Consider the following 7,493-nt stretch of genomic DNA (forward strand, 5'->3'; position numbering starts at 1 on the left):
TCCCTCTCTCTATCTCACTAATTATATCTTAAGGATCGGTCATAAGTTATATAAGGCTATGGAGAACTCTTTGGGGTAATTGTAATAAGTATTATGTAAGTAATAATGGGCTATAAGTATTTCACATATTTATAGCCCAGTTGAATAATATATTATACATATATTATTCAAATTAATAATGACTGCTACGTTTAATTATTCATGTCATCTAGTAATGTACTTAAGCTGCTTAATTACAGCTGTGTTAATAACACCATGTTCTATTATCTGTAATCTTACTACCGTATTATTATTATTGCAAACACCTCCTGGAATCAAGACTCATCACTCAAACATTGCACAAATATATTCTGTTATTCTAAGAAAATATTTAATAAAATATAATCAAGAAAATATTTTAATAAATAGTATGTCTTACAGTTAGGTATGTGATATAGAATAACACATACGAAATTGTAAGACATAATATTTATTCATATATTTTCTTAATTTTGACCATTTGGTAAAAGCAATATTTATTATATAACTTTCTTTCATGTTCTATGCAAAATAATTAATTCTAACTAAGAATTAAATGCTATTTTATTCTTTCTTGTATTCTTTATTATGCTTTTAAGATCGATCGTAGCGTCATCTTACGTCAAATTGATATACGTATTTTTTTTTTTTTCGTTTGAGAATTAAAAACAGCTGTGAATGAATAAATAAAAATAATAATATATCTTTTGTTTTTCTGCCTTACTGCATAAAAATACATTAATGAGGACAAGGCGTATTTATCATTATTCCATATATCATTTCTTTAGTTTTCTTTCAGGGCAGCAGCAAAGTCTTCTTGGGGAGGGGCATTATAAGAGTGATTGGGAAAAACAGATTTTTTTTTTTTTTTTTTTTTTTTTTTTAATATCGAGTGCAACAGGAAGTGCAATTTAACAAAGCAGAGGAAGTAGAGGGTGGAGGTTGGGGGGGGGACAAATGAAAAAAAATGGTATCGCCTAATTTATGTATGAAGTATTTATGACTCTTTCCAAGTAAGTACTTTTCTCGCGCTAGCAATGATAACGTAGCCAATGTTATTTAAAGTAATCAATTCGTTTGACAGACACTGATTATTTGGTATGTATATTACTTTTACATGTAATTAAATGTAAAATAGAAAATTACGCCATAACTTAATAATAACAATACTCCATCGTGTATAATTGTGAAATATGAACTGCTTTTTATTTCAAATAAGTATTTATTTTGTTTGGTGTTCAAGTTACTCTTTTTAATTATTTTACATTCGTATGAAGTAAGTGAATATTTTGTAAACAGTGTCATTTTCTGTAATGTGTATGACGTCATCACTGCTTTTAACGCCAGATATTCTGTAAGCAGTTATTGTTGTATAATATGTCAGATAATCAGTACAAAAACTATTCAATCATATTTCTGTAAAGTGCAAGCAAAATAAAATTTCGTTGAATGCTGACAGTATGCAAGTATGAATATTTTCATCTTTGATCGTTGTTGGTTTTTGTAGTCATCATAATAATAATAATAATTATAATTATTATTATTATTATTACTTGACACCTCTAGGGAGTCCAAAGACTCATCGAGGGAGGGCACCTACTCCACTACTCTCTGTCTCCACCACTCAATCCACCAACCACAACAGATAATAGACAAATTATTTAAATTAATAATAATAACAATAATAAAAAAAAGACAGTGGAACACTTGGCCAATAGATAGACTTCCAGACCAAATAAAAAAATAAAATGTAGTGGTGAGTGTTTTTTTTTTTAATTTTTAATTTTACATTTTGCATCTTAAAAAAAGTTCGCAATCTCTAGTGAAGTCGCAATTGATAGTTTGAAAACTTTTGTCCACACCCTCATTTCCATTCAATTCAAACGTTTACGTGATAGATGATTTTTACCATCCGGTGTTCAACCACCCTGCTTATTGTTATGCTACTATTTGCATTAACAATACTACTGTACTATATGCTTGCAGTATTTCGTGGGTGAAATTCACATAAATCTGGAGAATCTTACATCTTAGTATAATATATATATTTAAATATAGGATATATATTCCCTGAATCAGTTCAGATAATTAAGGCTTTTATTTATAACCGGTTTGCGTTACCTATAGCTAAAGTCTTGCATACAATTAAGGAAGTGTTGCTATTGAAGCTAGCACTTTACTTCTGAGTGGATGTAATGACACTCTACTGTACGTTGGACGTTATTACCTTTTTTTTTTTTTTAATCCGCCTCTGGAACATTTGTTAAGACTAATTTAGAATGCGCTGCCAGTTGGTAAGTTGCACAAAAAAGTTACAAATAAATGCTTGTGCATGTGAACAACTGGGAATGCTAACAAGAGGTTCTCTAGTTTTTCTGGTTTTATTTATGTTTTTATTTTTATTTTTTTTTTAAAGAGAAAGCAACTATGTTAAAACATGGTTCGTGTAGTCAGAATGTCTTCCGGGGGAACCAGTTTGTTTAGATGAGAAGGGTGAGTTGAAAAGTGTCAATAGTTCGCTAGTTTATATCACGAAGTATATTCAATGATTTTTTTTTTTTTTTTTTTATCGAATTTGATTTAATATGATCCAAATGAAAATGTTTGGAACCATTGTAGTTTTCGCTCCTCCACTATTGCTTACCTACGAGATTGAGCTGAAAAGTTTTGGGCCTAACAATGAAAACACGAATTTATACTTTCAAAATTATTGTTATTTTTAACATAATCTCCATTAAGACTAATATATTTATTCCAGCGATGCTCCAGTGTCATTATCCCGTCCCTGTAGTGGTTCTCAATAAGATCTGCAAAATACCCCTCTACAGCTGTAATCATCTTGATTTGAAGAAAAATGCTGACCAGGGAGGAAGAGTTTTAGTTTTGAGAAGAGATAGAAGCCAGAGGGAGCCAAATATGAGCCAAATAGGGTGGATGTTCCAACAATTCATAGTGCAGATCCCTTAATTTTCCCATTGCCAAAACACCTTTGTGGGCAGGTGCATTGTCCTGATGAAAGATGATTTTTTTTTTTTTTCAAACCGGGTCTTTTCTCACGAATTTTTTCGTCTAGTCTGGTTAAAAGATTGGAATATATTCCCCGGTTATTGTTTTACCCTTTTCAAGATAATTAATAAACAAGCATCCCAAAGTACCGATGCCATGACCTTTCCTGCTGATGGAACGGTCATGGCATCGGTGTGCGTCGACGCACAAAATCAGTTTTATTCTTGTTAAAACTCTGCAAAATAGCATTGTTCAGAGATTTTCATGCACTTTGACTCGCTGTTCATCCAATACCATATCGCGCACTTGATCAATGATTTCTGGTGTTGCTACACTTTTTTGAACATCCTTCACGTGAATCATCTTCAAGGCTGGTAGCCACCTTTAAACTCGGCAGCCCATTTCGTAATTGTCGAAAACGAAGGAGAAGAGTGCCCATAACCTTTTATGCACTTCGAATGAATTTCTTTTGGCGTTATATTTACAAAGAATTTTATAACCGCACGATACTCAATTTTATCCATTTCAAGGGATACAGACAACACTTTTGCTTCAAACAGCTGTATAAAGCAAACTATTTGATAGAATGACTTGCAATTTCACATTATGGATGCTTATGACAATTACCAACTTAGAAAAAAAATCTTGCCGATAGTGTTGCCATCTATGATCAGGGCCAAGAACTTTTCAGACTACCCTCGTAAATGAACTACTTGCCCACGAATATATCACAATTTTATTCCGATCTTTATAACGTGATGGAATTTCAATTTATGCATGAATGTCTAGCATAGAAAAACCTTAATGGAATAAAAATTATCAGAGCGATATTTTCCATTTAAACTTTTTTCTTAATATTGTAATTAAAAGGCATTCAGCAACTATAATAAAAAGAAAAGTGGAAAAATTATTTAAAATTTTTAAATGCTTCTTAGAAAATAAAATTATATTATAAACACCTTTTAATATATTAAAATTTAAAAACGTAATAATTTAAGATGCAAACGATCTATTTATTTATATGTTGAATTCTTGAAATCACTGATTCTGTTGTGAACTCTTCAGTTAACTCAACAGTGGAAAAAACTAATGTTATTGTTTTTTAATTCAGCCAAATATTATTGATACTTTATGTTGGTTATAGTTATTTCCGAAGGGAATCCTATAGCATCTTCTTAGTAATTTCATAAACAAAAAAATAGTACTTTTTATTGCCGAAATTTTAAACAATCTCTCAAATAAAAATCTCGGGGGTAGCAATGTTGCTTTAGTATCTCCAATAATAAATTTCAGATACATTTCTGCTCCCCTCCACCAATTTTAATTTTTGACCACTAATGACTAGTGGTCAAAAATTAATATATATATATATACATATTCTCTTATTGCACAGCCAGGAAGAAAAGCTTTCTGTGAATACTAATAAACGACTCACCAGTATTTAAAGTTTCTCTGGAAAAGGTAAAATAATTTCTGCTGCTAAAATTCTTCATTTCAAAACCAGTTTTCTGATCGTGAACAATGATTTAATAACTAAATGCGAGCAATTTATTTGCCAAGTTGATGTTAGATTAATCTTGAATCTAATTTGATTCAAAGCAGAATGTCCCGGGGCGTAAATGCTAGTAAGTATTGACTAACTCATATTACTCATTATTACTTTTCAAAAGTAGCTCCACCTCTACTTTGTGACTCATGCAAAAACGATGTGCATTTATTTTTTACCGTCAACAATTTGATTCCTATATATTTTACTATTTCTATCCCTATATGCAAAAGTACATACGCTATATGAATCTCTTCTGAGGATTACTAAATGTCCTCTTAATAAAGGGAATGCTTCTTTAATCTTCGAATTAAATTGTTTACGTAAACAACGGGAACACTTTAGAACACGATGTGGGGGGGAAGGAAGGAAAGAAAGGTATGCAAAAAAAAAAAAAAAACACCTTTTTCCCTCCGGTTAAATAAGCGATTGAATCGCAGTCCCAGCTATTTCCCATCATATACTGTAATGGAATTTGTTAACAATTGGGGCAAGGTTACCTACATTCTTAAAGGTTATTTAACTCACAATAACTATCACTTTATTACATAGCCATCAGTTTGTGCGTGCAAAATTTAATTATTCTTTCGCTTTGGTACCATTTCCATTAATGTCTCTGTCTTTCTGGAGAGTGCTTCATATTCACGTGTTCAAGGTCTTTTTACGCTGAACAGTTGAAGAGGTGTATAAATGGAGAGGACAGAAAACCTTCATCCCCATTTTAAAATCTGCAGTTCCGGAACATAGACTGCTTTATTCCTATCAACTCATCCTAAAATCTTCTTTCGAATCTCTGAGGTGTAAAATGGGTTGACTATCTAGGTTAAGAAGTGACAGAAGGTGCAGGGGGGGGGGAGCTGGTACAGGTGAAAAGGTTTATGAAAATTATGTTGACTGCTTGCTGAGAAATAAGCAGCTGTTACTCTCTCTCTCTTTTAGTTCGAAGAAAATAGGTGTAACTAGCCTTCATGATTACCATTGAAAGGTCATTCTACGCTGTAAGCGTTTTTTTTTTTTACTTTTTTATTTTCTTAAACCAGTTCAGAGATTATTAAAACCTGTTCTTAAATATGAAACGCAGATTTGAACAAAATGAAGTTTAGATGAGAAGTGTTAGGAGAGTTTATCAAAAACCTTAATGAAAAAGTTACTAACCAGTCTAAATCAATCAAAATTATAACACGGTGAAATACCAAGAGATTAAAAACTATTCATCATAAGAAAAAAAAAATTATGAAAACTGTTTTTAAATGTGTTTCAACTTAATGAAATCCAAAACTTTTTTTTTTCTAAAAGATGATTTCATATCTTATCATTCTGGGTTTTTTTTTTTTATTAGTTAGTAACAGATTATTCAACCCGTTTATTATTTATTTTATTATATTATATTATATAATATAATATAATATAATAAATTATTTATAGTCCTTATAAGGACTGGCTTAAACGGGCGAAGCAAGAATGCTTTTCATATTCCCCGTTATCTGTAGAAGACAGTGTAGGGATAAGGTGTTAATGAGCTATTAAAGCTCTGATCATGGCAGGAGGGTAACAGCAACAGCCGAACCTCAGTTAAAACTTCATTGGTACAGCATTGCCATCCATTACTCTCCAAGGGTATTGGATTGTCTTGTCTCTATAAATTATTTGTTCCACAGCTTGTATTATAGTAACATCGTAGTATAAAACAATTAAAGGTGTAGGAATTTATTTTTATTTTTATTGGACAATATCTTAACGAATTTAAAAAATAAATTTTAAATATAAGAAAAGGCACACTATTATTTCTAAAAAAAAATAAAATAAAATAATTCTTATTTGCAATATGTGCAACCTGCGGTTAGGTAATATGAATATTTTAAACACATTAAACCATTTTTCGTAGGAAAATTGACTTAACAAAACACCATAACTATATCCGTATGCCTTTCCCCTTCATATCCAACTCCTAAAGGTTAGTAGGAACTCGTTAACAGATATTCACAGAATGTTGTATGAATGTGAGGCCACAAGGAATCATTTCAGTAGCATAAACCTCACATTCACTAAATCAAAATGTCCTGAAACTCCATAGCAGTACTATGTAACAACAATATGGCACTCGGGAGAATTGTTTACGTTTTATATAAAGTATTAAAAGAGGCTTGTAAAGTACTCAGACTCATGGTGGAAAAAATGGCGGCCCGTGTGTTAGTGTTTTGTGTAGTGTATTATTGATGATGAAATTAAAGAGTCAGCTGAGTCATTGTGTTGTTAATTAGTGGCGATAGTTTTGAATGATAAATGATATATACAGAGGTAAGTGTTCTTCATTTTCTAAGGTTTTTTAAGGTGAAATATTTGCTACCGTTGCTGGTAGATCGATTTGATCTACGGGATATATATACATAGAGTAACATTTTATTGCTGGTAGACACCTAAGAGTGTCTACGGGATCTGCTAGTGGACCCTCAAAAGTTCACAGGATTGTCTTTGCCTGCTCGGGGCACCTGAGGGACCTCTACTCTTTCTCCATCTGTGTCTCAACACATTTTTATTTCTTGAAATGACAAAACTTCTAAATGAGACCCAATTCGAAGAAGTCTACAGGGAATTCCTCAGACTGGGAAAGCTACTGAGTGATAACTGGCCGGGAAAGGTTAAACTGTATGACACGTTTCCCCCCGAATGTGTCTCAGAACCTGTCGCTGAAGATCATTTAGAGTCGATGCCTTCTACTCCTTCAGACGTTGCAGAAGTGCGTGCTCACAAAGTCGTCGCTGAAGATCATTTAGAGTCGATGCCTTCTACACCTTCAGACTTTGTAGAAGTGCGTGCTCGCAAAAAGCGAAGAACAACAGAAGAACCGCACAATGACAACGAAATGGAACAGGATTCTCAGGGTTCGGACGCCGCTACCTCCAAAGAAAAGGTGCCTCCGGTC

The sequence above is a fragment of the Typopeltis vanoorti genome, chromosome 15, assembly GCF_054136105.1.
Source record: "Typopeltis vanoorti isolate ZY-2024b chromosome 15, IOZ_Tvanoo_1.0, whole genome shotgun sequence".
Taxonomy (NCBI): domain Eukaryota; kingdom Metazoa; phylum Arthropoda; class Arachnida; order Uropygi; family Thelyphonidae; genus Typopeltis; species Typopeltis vanoorti.